Source organism: Haemaphysalis longicornis, unplaced genomic scaffold (genome assembly GCF_048455015.1).
Source record: "Haemaphysalis longicornis isolate Haplotype H1 unplaced genomic scaffold, Haemaphysalis longicornis Haplotype H1 scaffold_8, whole genome shotgun sequence".
Classification (NCBI taxonomy): Eukaryota; Metazoa; Arthropoda; class Arachnida; order Ixodida; family Ixodidae; genus Haemaphysalis; species Haemaphysalis longicornis.
In genome coordinates, this window is record NW_027526445.1 from 95,304,330 (window position 1) to 95,320,237 (window position 15,908).

General features: G+C 46.4%; 2 long non-coding RNA genes across 2 annotated transcripts; both read right to left on the reverse strand.

Annotated features, from left to right (window-relative positions):
* Positions 1-907: 907 nt before the first annotated feature.
* Positions 908-5,649, reverse strand: LOC144149437 (uncharacterized). The gene is made up of 2 exons (XR_013318306.1): positions 5,462-5,649; positions 908-1,028 (listed from the first exon to the last, which is right to left on the reverse strand). It is a non-coding gene; the product is annotated as an uncharacterized LOC144149437 (long non-coding RNA).
* Positions 5,650-9,585: 3,936 nt separating this feature from the next.
* LOC144149330 (uncharacterized) lies at positions 9,586-14,812 on the reverse strand. The gene is made up of 3 exons (XR_013318270.1): positions 14,668-14,812; positions 12,948-13,071; positions 9,586-9,715 (listed from the first exon to the last, which is right to left on the reverse strand). It is a non-coding gene; the product is annotated as an uncharacterized LOC144149330 (long non-coding RNA).
* Positions 14,813-15,908: the final 1,096 nt, after the last annotated feature.

Genomic DNA, 15,908 nt, shown 5'->3' on the forward strand with positions numbered 1-15,908 from the left:
ACGTGACGCCACGACGCTTGCGTACTCTGTGTCGCGACAATAGCAAATCTCCTTATGAAAGAAAGGATCAAAACATTATCAGCCATTGTACAGAATTCATCCCGCCGGCACTTTGAGAAAGCCAAGTGGCCAAGGAAAGTGCGATGAAGCAGTTCTTTACCGCTTTTGTCTCAACTTCGCTTTTAGCGGCCGCTACTTGCACAAGACGCCCGAGTTGCCTTCTCTCACTATCAAGCTTGCAGTGTGCGTAAGGTTGCTGTACATGTACTGTGTCTGTGTCCCAGGTATAACACCCCCCGGCTAAACTCGAAAAAAAAAACTCGAAAAAAGTACAAGGGCGATAGTGTCATTTCTCCCTGACTCCGGTCTGAACAAAACCCCGGGAACATTTGTTTTGAATTTGATACTGTGTGTGCTGTATTCGTGATGCTGCATTTGTCAGTTTCTGTGTGCTTATTTGTGTTTGTGAGTGTTTCTGTGAGCATTTGTGCGTTCGCTTCCTTCGCTCAATTTCACCACTGTCATCCCTGTCCGAAATCCCGCCACGCCGGGCATAGCGGAAGCTGCTGCCGGTCAAAATAGTGGATTATTGTAGTGGAGACCCCGCCATGCCAAATGGCGGGCACTATCGGGCACGCCGCTGGCGGGCATTGGCGGGCACTATCGGGCACTATTGGGGGGCATGGTGGTACAGATGGTGGCATACCCATCTAGCGGGCTTAGGCGTCACTTGGGGGGCATGGTGGAACAGATGGCGGCATACCCGTCTAGCGGGCATAGGCATCACAGGGAGAATAGTGGGTCGTGAATTTTTCTGGAATGGCAGCCATCTGGACAGAATATGCATAGAATGCGTGGCTGCCGGGACACTTTTGCTGCTTAATGTGGAAAAAGTAATGCGAAACCGTGCGCTCACACCACAGCTTCATTTTATTGTGCACAGACCCTCTTTTCACGGCGGCTCGCCTCTGTAAATAACCTCCACAGGTACTTGAGGGCATAGTTGACGCACATTTCACCAGGGGATTCTGAAAGTAGAAGGCAGGCCACATATCTGGTCAAGGAAACTCACACAGACCTTCCATTTTTTGTTTGTTCGCAATAAAACGTCCTCTTTCCTTCTTATTAACATTTTAAGTCGCCTTCTTATTCTGATATATGAACTCAGCCTGGTTTAAGGATGAACGAGTGAAAACCATTGACAAAAAAAAAAAAACTACGGGAAATATAGTTCTCACCAAAAATATTTTCTGCCTTTCATTAATATACTGAAACCACAGGGCGTGGAAAGGAATAGTATAACAGTAAGAGGCCTAACACAAGCGTTGACCCGCAACCTGTACTAGCAAAATGGAAAAACACATGCAGGTGCGCGCATGCGCAGAGGGAGAAGAAAATATTGATGCACCTTTGCAAACAATATTGCACTGAAAAACAAGAAAACACAGGATAAAGTGTGTGTAGAGGTGGTTGAGAAATCACTTGAGCATATGGCCGACAATCTTGGCTTCTTTTTTCTGGAGCGTAATCAAGGTGTGGCTTACGCAGTCAGCTTTTTAAATGTTCACGTAAAAGGCTTCTAGTATCTCCCTAACCATTCCATTTCTAAGCTCGAAGTGCCCCTTGCTATCATCGAAACAGGGTTTGCACCCACATTTTTTGCAAGTTGCAGGTGAAATTGCGTACGTGCGATCCTTTATCGTCCCCGAGTGCGCTTCTAGTCTTACATTTAAGAAGGGCTCCACCTGCCCCATGTACTCTCCTTCGCAAGACAGCGGTATTGGGTAAACGGCACACATTTTACAAGGCAACAAGCACACGTGTGTTTACACCATGTGAACGTTTTTTTGTTGTTCACCAATGAAAAAAATAAAGCCGGCCTATTTTGTTCTTAGCTGATTAAAAGGGTTGCATACTATATAGGGACCCCACATTTTTTGCCTGCGTGCCATTTTGTGCATGTACGGCAAGACAACTCAGCAAAGGAACTCGTGAAACGTGCGGTCATGCCCTACATGCACAAGATGGCACATGGGCTGAAAAATGTGGGGTCTCGATATGGCGTGCAAATCCTTTTCTCAGCTAAGATCAAAATAGGCAGGCTTTGTTCGTTGGTGAACAAAAAGCGTCCACATAACGCCAGTTTTACAACTTCCAAAGTCAAGCACACGCGTGCTTTTGTGCCTTGTAAAATGCGTGTCGTTTACCAGATACTGCTCTCTTGCATAACAGTGTACGTGGGGCATATGGGAGCTGCTGAAAAGAGCACCCACAGACGATAAAACATCACACGTATGCAAATTTACCCGCACAGTGAAGAAAAGTGTGCATGCAAACCTCGATTCGGTGATAATGAGGGGCTCTTCGAGCATAGAAATCGGATGCTTAGGAATATAGTAGAAGCCTTAAACATTAACCTTTATAAATCAAAATATTCCGGCACTCCTTGGGCTGCACCGTCCGGCTGCTTCCTGTGGGTACTGCGGGCAGACCAGCCGCTGCCCCAGCCGAATGCCACCGCTCACGTTGGAATACATTTTGTGCGTCTCATATGGCTTGAAAATGTGTAAATGCCTTTTCATTTGATGTGTCATCATGCCACAGCTTACTGCCTGAAAGCACATTCAAGGAAAACGAGAACTAATTCTTATGCCAGGCTTGACCACGCTGCACACAGATGCAGTGTGTCACAGCGTGTCGCATGTCGTGAATGAAGGGTGTTGCGCGTTCTCGTCAAAATCACGAACTGTGTGGTTCGATTTTGTGGGGACCCGTGTTTCCCTACGCCTCGCCTGCACATGCTTTGCGAACCAGGAGCCGCCATTTTGGGCGGCCGGCGCATCGCGTGAGCCATGACCTTTTCGTGACCCCATGTGATGCGCCGAACCGGCTCGCTGTGAATCTGTGCACGAGGGCGCGGGGGAAGGACTGGGCGATTTGGTCGGAATCGGTTGGCTATGCCCCGATGACGGGAACCTAGCTTGTTCCACGGACTCTGCTGAGATTCTGCCCTGATCGGTTGCACGGTATGCCTCCCCTGCTCCCGCAGCCGTGATGACCGTTATCGAGGTCTGGGTCCCGCAGCTTGAGCGAGCAAACAGAGCCACTGTCTCCCCACAAGCGACAGTCATGTTGTCTGGTATATGCCCTGTAACTGCCAGGCAATAAAGCCTCTGATAACCTGAACCCGTGCGCGAGTCTTCGGATTCCTCAGGGCTAGTGTACGGCTCGTAGCACTTTCTCTAGCGAAGCTAGCCGGGGTCCTCCGCTATCCCGTACGTTAGCCCACAATTTGTAGTGCCAGTCTTTCTAATGTGCATTGTTATACCCAGGTGTTTACAGCTACTTGCCGTCTTTTTAATTCCCACGTTCAAGTCCCGCGCTCAGACAGAAATTCACATGCACAGAGGCCATCCGTTCAAGTGTGACAGCGCCGCTGTTGACTGCACTAACAAGCAATGCAGGCACAAAATATTAGTGCAAAAATATCCTGAAGAAATAAGCTTATAGATATACAATGAGACAAACCCACAGAAGCATTATAGAAAGACACAAATCGCTTGCGTATTTTTCCTTACTTCACTCCAAGTGTGTCATTCACTGCTTTACTCCTACATGAAGTCCAATCACCCTATAAATTTTCCTGGGGTTCACGGTGCTGTGCAAATGGGTCATCACGCTGAACTGAAAACACTGAATCAAGCAGTTTGGCACAAAGAGCAAAAAAGTGTGGCTGCATGTTTCTTCTAGAAACCTGTTACTGACCCCCTTGACGTCCATTGCTGACTTTGGGTATTTACAAGCGTGCTGTCAATCATTCTCGCTCAAATTGTGGCCTGTGAGGATCTATTTTGCTGCACTACCCTTTTGTGGTCAATTGCTGTAGGTGACTTTGCCATACTCGAGGGATTAGCTGCACACTCGCCCTTGTCACATACCCGTGCTGCAACGCAAGCAAAGGGTTGATTTTCGCAGACCTTGGCCTCGTAAAATAAACACAGCTAACTTCTAGAAAAACTGAGTTTCTGACTGCAACTGCATTTAGGTCAATAAACGGGCTTTCTAAACTGGCGTGCCACACCTTTTCTTTTTTGCTGCTCGTGCCAAGCTGCTGGATAGGAAGTACTTTCGGTTCAACATGAAGACCCATTTGCGCAGCGCTGCAAGCCTCCAGAAAATTTATAGACTTCGCACATGTATACGCTTGAGTAAAGTATTAAATTGGGGGAGTTGGCTTAAGTTCATTTCGTACAACAGTGCAAACACACAGACAGAAGGAAGGAAAAACATGCAAGCTCTGTGTTTTTTCTTCCTTATGCTTCTGTGTGTTTGCACCATCGTACGATATCTATACGCCTATTTCTGTGGGTTAGTTCTTGCATGAAGACTTTGCAGTTGTGTTGGTTGTTAGTGCAGTCAACAGCAGCGCAGCCATGCTTGAATGGGTAGCTTCCATACATAGTGTATTTCACGCGGGGCATGGTGACTTGGAGGTGGGATTTAAAAAGAAAGCAAGCGGCTGTAATAACCCGGGTACAACAGTGGGCATCAAGAAGTCTGGCACTACAAAATAGAGCCACACAAGTCATGATTTCGTCGAAAACAACATGCCACACACTGCATTCACAGTCTGTGCAGCATGGTCAAGCCTCGCATAAGAATTAGTTCTCGTTTTCCTTGAATGTGCTCTCTGGTGAACAAGCTAACTGTGGCATGATACATCAAATGCGAAGGCGCTTACCAATTTTCAAGCCACACGAGACGCACGATATGCAGTCCACGATGCGAGCGATGCCACGCTGCGGGGGCGGCAGCTGGCGTGCCCACATTCCCCCACAAAGTGCTTGCATGGCAGCACACTGATCACGGAAAAATGCTGCGCCCAGGGAGAGCCAGGCAATTATGGTCTATAAAGGTGACTGCGTAAGCCAGACCTCGATTACGTCCCACAAAAAAAAAAGCCAAGCTAGTTGGCTATATGCTCACGTGAATTGTCAGCCCCTCTCCACACCCCTTTTCTTCCAACTTCTTGTCTTTTTAGCGCATTATCCTATGCAAAGCTGCATCCGTCTTTTCTTCTCCCTCTGTGCAGGTGCGTAGTTGCATGTATATGCGCATTCTTTCTGTTGCCTAATAAACACTAGTTCGAGTCAGGACTAGTGTTCTTCCCCTTTTTGTTGTCCTGTTCTTTTCCAGCGTGTTGTTTCCCACAATCACAAATGTCTGAAGTCCCCTCCCATTTTTTAACTAGAAACTACCCCTCAGCCTGAACTCAAGTTGAAGAGCTGGGAACAGGTTTTTTTTTTGTAATTAATACCTATTCCCCAGTAAAAATACCAACTCAAAACCGGCGTGTCAGCCAGTTGGAAACATCTTATATGCTCTAAATATTACATGAATTGACAATATAATCTTGACCTATTTTTTAAAAAAGCGCACGATAATATAGATGTTCACATACTTTTTCAAGTTCCACATTGATGAAAGATGCTGTCTTCTCTATCGCCCATGCCATGCTGTAGAAGGTCTGCCCCGTCCATCCTGTACCGCCGCTTCTGTAGGGTTGCCAGATCGAGGCAGAAGTCTCCATAGGATGTGTTCCGCATCAGCCACGTCCATTTTTCGTCAGGCACGTCCACATTTGGACCGATCTGCACTTGCAATTAGAAAACAAAGCAATTAATTTTAAAATCCCAACTGATGAACTTGCGCTCTTTGAATCAGGTATAAAGTACTATATCCTGTGTTGAGGTTGTACCTTACTTTATTAGAAAGCTAAATAATGTAACCAAACTTTACTGGTCACATAAATCCAAAGATTTGATCAAATAAATGTTGTCGTGCTCTGCAACATGCTATACGACTGGTTCTCAAATGGGGGTCCGCAGACCCCAAGGGGGTCCGCGAGAGCACTTCAGGGGTCCGTGGAGCTCAAACTTTTCCCCTGCCACTGTTTTCTCGATTTTGCTAGAACTTTCTTGATATGCAAAAAGGTGGCCTCGCTGCATTACATGTATGTTTAGTTTCTCTGCATAGTGCATATTTTAACACCTTCTTTCCGCACAACATGCCAGCTATGACAAGAGATAAAAAGGCCTACCTAAGGCAGCATATAACTGTTCAAACACTTGTACAAGTACAAATTGTTTGACATAATGACACCGATCAACATATGCTCAATCGTGGGGTCCCCACTGTTTCGCAAGCCAAGAAGGGGTCACTGGGGCAGTCATGGCTGCGAACCACTGCGCTGCTATACTATTGAAGTTTTGGTAGGCCAAAAGATAACACACACCCGCCGAGTGGCTCAGTGGCTAAGGCGTTGCGCTGCCGAGCACAAGGGCATGGGTTGGATTCCCGGCCAATTTTACCCTAGTGGCGCGTAGATGGGCAAAGAGCAAAGCCGGCCGCCCCACCTAGCTTATTTTTGGTTCAACTAAGATTATGCCTGGTTATGCTTGGAAACTCGGCCAAGTATTATGTGTAGTTGTTTTGAAATGCGGACAAGTTTTAAAAAAAGCTTTCTGCCTCTACCAGCCAACGGTTTCTTCGTGGAGTGCGCAACAAGAAACTCCCAACGTGGCTGAGGAGGAGGAGGAGGGCCCTTTTCACTCATGGAGCACTGTGTAGATGGAGCGGCGAAGGGCGCTATTACCCAGCGTTCCCCGAACGCCGGAGTTGCTTCCGGAGCTGTGCACCCCGGCGGGCACGTTGGCTAAACCATTCCGTTGGCTTTGTCATCTGCTTTAGCGACGGTTGTTTGGGCCTGTTCTTGTGCAGCTTCGCGTACATTGCACGCTTCCTTCACACGACTTTTTTAACTTGCTCTACAGCACCTTCTGGGTAACCCAGATCCGACAGAATTAAGTGGCCATACACCAAAGATACGTTTAGGATTGGTTTGGAGGGCAGGAAAACAAAATGTACAGACCCCTTTACAGACATCTGTTCACTAGAGAAACGCTACCTTTTGCGCAGTGCTTGCCACAAATGGGACTCTGTTTTCTAAATTACTGAATACAAATTTGGTTATGTTTTAACAGGCATTACAGAAGGCAAAAGAATCAACAGGATCTGATAAATAGTGATTATAAAAGTTCCCTCAGCTTTCTCGCAATTCTCAACCTTACTAAGCTAACTAGTTATCGGTATAAATGGGAATCACTAAGCTCACATACCGAATTGCTTCGGTGTCTGCGCTTGTGTCGTGCGGTAGTGTAGCCCCTAGCTAGCTCATCAGAATGACGAGGTTCCGCTGCCTCACCCTTAGAAAGACGCTCGTCACCGTTTTCTTTTTGCTGACGCACGGCCGGGATACAGCGGCGGCGTCCGGCGCTCTAGCCCGGCCGTGGCCAACACTGCTGCAATCGGGACGCCGCCCCCGTGAATTCCAGATAACGGCTGGAAGAATATGTGGTTTTACTCTTTGCACTGCCACGTTTGTGAATTCAAGTGACGGCATGGGCAATTGTTGTGGGTGTCGTTTACAGCTTTGCTTTCCAACCACCTTTAAAGCGTGGATTGGAAGCAATTTTTTTTTGCTTGGTGTCTTCGTTAGACCCCAAAAGAGGAATGACCACTCAGTGATGAAAGAATGTACAACGTATGCGTGCCAACCAACTTTGCAATGAAGCCCAATGTGTGCGGTGGCCACTTTTTTAATTGGAGGTGAAAAGCATAAGTACGTGCATGTTCCAAGATTTTGGCACACATTAAAGATCCCCAGGTGGTCAAAATTAATCTCGAGCCCTCCACTACAGTGTGCCTCATCGCCTTTGTAGCGTTGGCGAATACACCATACAATCAATTAATGCAGCTCGAAGGGTAATGTAGAGCACAGAGGGACAATCGTTTGCTAAAGAACTTTTTGAACTCCTTTGCTCTCAACCATTTGGCTGTGTGGTCTGGTGTCTGGGATGCTAATTAAGTTGATTAATGTTAATGTTTCACCGACATTTGGCTTCTTTCACTGCACCAAGTCATGCAAGGATTGAGCCATAGTGAAGCTGCAGGATTTCTTTCTTCGCGAACGCTGCAGAACCCAACAGCACACGTTTGTACAAGTTTGAAATTGTCTGTTTACATGTTCCGTCGATGCTTTGCACTGTGGTAGTAGTAGTCATCATACGCAAAAATATCGTCGTGGTCCTTTTGACGAGCACTGCATGCGCCACTTGACAACAGCTGGGGCGCAGTGGTGCGCTTACATGCACGACGCATGCGCTGCTTTCCTCGATTTGCGTCGAGGTTTCATGGAGCAGGTGTTTAGCAACTGTGGCGTTGCTGGTCGCTAGGCAACCCGAGGCACTCCTCCAACATTTTGCTTCTTTTTTTTTTTTTGCTAAAGGCACTCTGCATGCAGGGGTCAGTTGGCGGTTACTCAGGCACACGCTCACGAGCACTCGGCATTTTTTTGGGTATTTTAAACGCATTAGCGCCACACATGACAGCCAGCTACAACAGTTGCACTGTTCAAACAGCACGCATGGCAGAAAAATGCAGCATGAAAGCCAGTCCGTAGTCCAGCATTCCAGTGTCTATGAGTATATACTGGCAGATTGACCATAACGTGCTTTCATTTCTATTTATCACACTGCGCACCAGGGGGGAAGTCTTGTACCAGCACCATCATCATCATCAGTGCCATCATCACCACGAGTATGAAATGGCTGATCAAACACGACTGCCCACCTGGGCGGCTGGTCTTCAGCGCTCCCAGTTCTGGCCGGGCCTACGCGTACACAATAATGTAGCAAGCAGCATCCGCAAAAACCAAATCTGCTTCTTAAAATAAATTCTAATCTACCCAAAATTTTTGTTTAATGCTTTTGAAGTAAGCCATAACCGAGCACATGCAACTGAGAAAACAGTGTTAATAGAATAGCTTATTGCAGGACAGCTATTGAAATGTGCGACGGTAAAACTCTGGAGTGCTGTATCACTGTTTCTTGCGGGTTATTTTTATGCGTACACGATTGAAACCAGGTCATTCATCTCTTACAAATAGCTGCTGCAATCAGGCCACCATCCGTAAACTCGAAGCGCCAAGGCTAGTACACAGGCCACATTGTCTACTGCGACTTGTGTGTTAGGAACACGTTACACTTCTTACTGTACACGTTTTTCACTGCTTTTTCACTGGACATAATTAGCCACGACAAAGTATTGTTCTCCCATAGAAAGAAAAGTGTAAAACAAGCCACTTCCGGCACGTATCTGCAGGCTGTCGGGAGCGGCTGCCGTTCTCAGTATCGGTTACCAAAACCCCAATTTATTGGATCGTCTGTGCTGTGTGCAATCAGGTTTTAAACCAGTTGCTGACGCTACCGTTCTTTTCATGTCGACTATTAGACTGCATTCTTGCATGGCCAAAAATTCAAGTGCAGTTGTACTTTAAGAACCAATATTTTCTAAGAAATCACTGTTCATAGAACTTTGCTCTTGAGTGCTGTGCATGCATCCAGCTGAAGTTGTAAGTTAAAAGAAAAGTGCTGCCGAGATTTAAATTGCAGGCTAAATTCTGTTTTTTTGGCTCCTCATGATTCATTAGTGTACAGCAACGACAAGGGAAAAAATTCTGCTTACCTGTCCATCCACAGCTGCAAACATTCTCAAAACTGGCTCAAGGAGGAAGGGAAGAGGGGACACCACAGCTTCAGCAACACCTTTCCTCCAGCAAGCGATCCTGGTGGTGGTCGCACCGGCACTGCAACTGCTAAAAGCAGATACAAATGAGGATCAGGCTCAATATACTGAAACAGTTCAAATGCAAACATAAAGGCCCAATGCAATGCATTGAAAGTCCCCGTATGTTCCTAAGAAAAATGGTTAGCCGTGTGGTTAGCTGGCTGCTCCAAGCAATGCTATTATGGGCAATAATTGTTTCATTGTGCACCAGAAGGCACTAATTATCAGGACAGAAGTGCAGTGGATCTTAGTAGCATATTCTATTGTCACCGCACATCTGCCACCAATTTGTTTTACGAGAAAGCCCTGGAAGCAAGTGCACATTCTCGAGACTAGCCTGCAGCCGGCAAAGATTATTTTCTTCTACTCCCTCATTGGTAACCATTTGCTTGCAGCGTGGACAGCATCAAATATGCTTGAAAAGGTAAAAAACGCGACTTGGACAACGACAGTAGAGAAGGACGACGGGACAAGCGCTCACTTTCAACTAACATTTATTGAGGCATCGTCTCATATTTATACATGTACCAGGAGCATGCGCACTTTGGAACACTACGTAGAACGAATCAACCAGAGAACATAATCACAGTGACATTTTCAAAAATTCACACTCACTGGCACGCAAAAGAACCGAAGTATCACTGACGCATTTATCACCTTTCTGCTTAATATGGAACGCTTCTAACAGCTCTCTCGCCACGGAATTCTTACTCCTACCGAGAATCCTAATCTGGTCAAACAGAGGTCTGCACTCTTTCAAGGGACTGACAGGCCTACAGTCTTTGCAGTGTGCGGGTAAATGCGCACGCGTATCATTGTTAAGAGACGAACTATGCTCGCGTGCCCGGTCATTCACACACCTACCCGTCTGGCCGATGTAGGCCTCCCCGCATAAAAGCGGTATCTCGTAGACTACACCGACGTCACACGCCACAAAGCGCTTGGCATGCTTCTTCTCGCACTTTTTCGGTTTTGGCTTGCCGGAAATTTGCGCACACAGGCGGCCAAGTTTCTGTGGAGCAGAAAACACCACCGGCACTTGGTACCGTTCTGCCACTTTTTTCAGGTTGTGCGTAACCTTATGTATATAGGGCAGAACAACAGGCTTCACCTTAGGTTGTTCTGGCCGCCTCGCACCTACTTGGCCTTTGGCTTTCCGCAGTGCGAGGCGGCCAGAACAACCTAAGGTGAAGCCTGTTGTTCTGCCCTATATACATAAGGTTACGCACAACCTGAAAAAAGTGGCAGAACGGTACCAAGTGCCGGTGGTGTTTTCTGCTCCACAGAAACTTGGCCGCCTGTGTGCGCAAATTTCCGGCAAGCCAAAACCGAAAAAGTGCGAGAAGAAGCATGCCAAGCGCTTTGTGGCGTGTGACGTCGGTGTAGTCTACGAGATACCGCTTTTATGCGGGGAGGCCTACATCGGCCAGACGGGTAGGTGTGTGAATGACCGGGCACGCGAGCATAGTTCGTCTCTTAACAATGATACGCGTGCGCATTTACCCGCACACTGCAAAGACTGTAGGCCTGTCAGTCCCTTGAAAGAGTGCAGACCTCTGTTTGACCAGATTAGGATTCTCGGTAGGAGTAAGAATTCCGTGGCGAGAGAGCTGTTAGAAGCGTTCCATATTAAGCAGAAAGGTGATAAATGCGTCAGTGATACTTCGGTTCTTTTGCGTGCCAGTGAGTGTGAATTTTTGAAAATGTCACTGTGATTATGTTCTCTGGTTGATTCGTTCTACGTAGTGTTCCAAAGTGCGCATGCTCCTGGTACATGTATAAATATGAGACGATGCCTCAATAAATGTTAGTTGAAAGTGAGCGCTTGTCCCGTCCTCCTTCTCTACTGTCGTTGTCCAAGTCGCGTTTTTTACCTTTTCAAGCATAATGCACCAACTTGCCCAACAGATTTGTTTAATGAAGCATCAAATATGTTTGTCCGATTCTTCGCAAGCCTTTTTTTATGTCCACGTGTACTAATTAACTGGAACTGCCAAACAAGTGGGGAGGAAAAAGTGCAGAGCTGGAAAGCAGCAAAAGCTTTCTAAGCACTGAGATGAGAATAAGCATGTTTGTTTAGATGCCCACGTCACCCTGACATAACGAAGCAGCAGAGCACACGTGGAGATCATTAATGAAGAGAGGCCCGGTAGAAAAAAGAAAATATGGTGGGCCATCAGATGTTTTTTTTTTTTCTTTTTTACTGTTCATCACCATCCCCATGCTTCACCGCACTTCCAGATGTGATGTCTGCTGCTAGACTAACCATTCAATGAGAGGGGGCACACATCCACATTAGTAATTTAAGTTGCCATGGGTGATTATGAAGCCCAAAGAAGCCTTGTTTTGAAAAAATAAGAAAATGTGCCATGGCCAAGAGCCCCTCAGTTCCCATCAGCTAAAATGTGAAACCTGAAACCTGCAACACTTAATCCAGAATAACCCACTGGCAACTTTGTTCTCTATAGTTCAAAGGCTTGCGATCACTCTCATGAAGATTAACGATAACTTCGTTTAGCCATCATTAAGTGCATGCCATCCTAGTCATGCATAAAACTAATTTGCAGTTATAGCTCCATATTAATTACAAGCTAGTTAGGTACGTCAACACCTCTTAGCCTCCCAATTCGGGCTGTGGTATCGTGACGGCTCTCCTCCTCGTTTTTTTGGACAAAGCCAACTATTACAAGACTACCTCCATCTTTTTTTACTTGACACCTGTAACATCTTATATTTCTGCTTCAAAATGCGGTTAAATTATGTGCATGTTCATGGTGGAACAAAACTGTTCACAGGGTAAGAAAACTAACAATAAATTGAGCCCATCAAGCTCACTATTTTGCTCAACCAGTGTTGCAGGCTTAAAAAGCTGTGAGATGTGCCAAAACATAAGAACAAACACCGAAGTAAATAAGCAGACACCATCACGCTAGCCAAAAGCCAACACCAAGCCTCGTTACGTTTAATTACAAACTGAAACAGTTCTAGGCAGCAATTCATATGATGAAAGCAGTGATAACTTATCTAGATGCGTGCAAAGATGGTGCAAGTTTGGAAATTAGACTTCGTTATGTTACCTAGCCATCTGATCGGTCAACCTTATCTGTGTCAAAACATTATAAGCAAAGTAGTAACACTGCTAAGGCTCAAATGCTTTTTAAAACAATCCTTAAACTCAAATAGGCTAATTCAGCTTACTGAAATTGAAGAAGGCACATAATGCAAGACAATTCAGAACTGCAGAAAAGCAATGTGGTCACCATTTTTTTTACTAGGCCCGAACACACTCGACGTCCCACGAGAAGTCTCGTCCATTGACTGGGAGTACGTCGTGCCCGTTCTTTATCTTCAGAGCAACTTCTCTGCCTGCAAGCGGCCAATGGCCTGCAAAATGCAGATTATTATCAACCAACATGCCACACGCAGTCATTTTTCCTCGAACCTGGTGCACCCAAAATGCAGAATCGCAGAGATCACCAGGCTGCCTTGCCCACTGTAGGGTAGATTATAAAAATCACTCCTATACAACATTAGGCTGAGCGTAAACATGCTGTAACTGACAAAAACCACGGGGCATGAATATCAGCAATCAATATTTCAAATGATCCTAATTTTTCTCCGAGAATTATTGGTAAGAACAGTAACATTTACCGCAATGATAGCACAAAAAATAAAATGATAAGGCAAACATTTATTTTGAAATATACACGCTCTGCGCATTCAGAAGCTACGCCACTCGAAAGATGTGTAGAGGCATGCGGGAATGTGGTCTGTTCACACAAGTGTTGTAAACAGCGGTGCAAAACTTGGGCTTTACATATCAGCGAAGTTTGTCTGAAGGTAAAACGTTCCCAGATGGAATGCACAAGACATTTAGCAGCTGCTCATTCATTTTCATGAAAAAGAACTGAGAACCCCTTTTTTAGTTTGGGGGTTCCACGCACTGAATCTGCACCTAGACTACGGGATGCGCGAATTTGAGGGATCCTCCCAATTTAAACCACCCTGGTTTCGTAAAATTCACGGAAATATCGACACTACTGTTTTTCTTTTTTGTATCTATCAGAAGAACTGCAATGGCCACGGATCACTACCGAAAAAGCCAGCGCACATAAAACAGGCATGCTCTTTTGAAGCACTTGCGCTTCTGCAAGGTAACTTTTCACAATTAGGGATGAAATGAAAGGAGTGGCTCGCGGGGAATATGATACTTTGGATGGGCATGGGAGAACCAGAAGGTCAACCCCTTTCGACATGGCGAGTCTAAACGCACATTTTATTGCCACTTACAAAAAGTTTCGACCTTTACAGCACGCGCAAGGCAGCGGCCACCTCGTTACAACAACGCTGTTTATCCGTCCGTAGCACGCCAACGTCTAGACTAGGCACGATACGCGCAATGTTTCAACGTGGTCGCATAAAAATTCGTATAAATGCATATTCCCGAGGGGGCTGACGGACGCACAACACTATTTACGCTCATAATTGAACACATTAATACTGAAACATTCATAGTGCGGAGCGTGCTAGGGGGCCTCTAGACTGAATTCAAGGCACACCCCGCGTTTTACCTTTTTTTTTTGTTAGTGTTCAATTCCCCTAAAGAGAGTACTCAGCCGATTAAACAGCTACGCATTATTTTTATAACTTGCAGGATGGAGGGGAGTGGTATTTTTTGGGTGGCTCATAGCGAAGAACAAGGCGGTAGCGTTTTCGGTGCGGTCAGTTTGACTAATGACGCATGATTCTACTTCGCACAACCCAAGGCGCAAACTTTGGAGCAAGTGCTGCTAACATACGTGACAAGACGGAAAAGGTCGCTTGTCAAATGCCAAATCTGCGTAACGCCGATATGATAGATATCGCACACCAACGCGAGCGATACGTTGCACACACAGAACGTCAGTCCTAAGGGCCGGCACCGGCTCGACAACAGTGTTCCGTTAAATACACAGGACTAGTAAACGACGTTTCACTTACCTTAACTGACCAGCCGTACTTGTTCGTCCGGTAGATAAATCCATAGTCATCACGTAACCAGAAATTTCACGCCGCTGAGCATTTACCGAATCGTAGAACCACTGCACGCAGCCATGACGGTGGGAGCCGAGCGAGCCGCCGAAACGTCGCCGCCATCGTCTTGTGTCGCGCTGCCCCCCTGCCGGCGGCCAACTGAGTCGAGTGACGCGCGCCGTTCAAAACGCGTTCAAAATAAATAAAACTCTAGCATTGTCATGGACGCCTAAGCTGTCAGTGAACGGTAAGGTCAGGTGCCACTTACATCCAGCAGGAGTTGAGAGCCTGTTCTGCAAGCAAACAGTACGTGTTCCATGCGCTATTTCATGGCGTGACGGGGGCTGCAGGCGACAACGGCTAGGAACGACGGTGGCGGTTCTCTCGCTGGCTTCGTAGTGTTGCATCTTTTCATATATATGCAGAGCCCGGCATATCACCTTGTAGTTCATATATTAGATAAGTTCGCGTTATGCACGCCTGTGCGCATGCAGGCCGGCTTACTCAAGTGAAGCTTCGTTTCTAGGCCTGGAGGTATATCACTGGCTAAGCTTCCAAATACTTTACGTGCGAATATAAACATGCTCCGCTCACAACAAATTGCATGGGCGCTGTCGATGTCCATACCGCTTTTTTCGAACGCTCATGGCGCCCTTCACTGTTAGCGCATTTTAACGGCAAACGACGGTGGGCATTGCCAAGGAGAAAAAAGGGCGTCCCCATCGCAGACGATCAGTCATCACTATTAACGCCAGCATGGTTGTGGTGGGTCACGTTGACCAGTAAGGCCACCAGTATTGCCCAGGATAGCCGAGGTGCCCACCTAACCTACCGCCATTATTCCCACCTACTCCCAGCTTTAAAAACGTTGCCCAGGTAAGTTTCCAGTATTGATCACCATGCCCACCTGATTTCCCAGGATGCCCACCTGATTTCCCAGCAGAATTTATGGTGGGATTTGCGATCGGGATATGAATTAGCTAGCCAATCTTGCTTGCCAGGCTGACTTCTATTCTTAATAATGATATCCCTCGTCTTTCTCCTCATAATTTAATGTTGGCCTGGCACAGGGTTAAGCACTTTTAAAATCATGTTTTCCACAAGGGCAGCCTTCATTATGCAATATGCAAAACCTCTGTGCTCCGTCCACTGCAATATACTGGAGGCCGGAATACACGCCGGTTAGATGACTCGGCGGCCGAAATGTG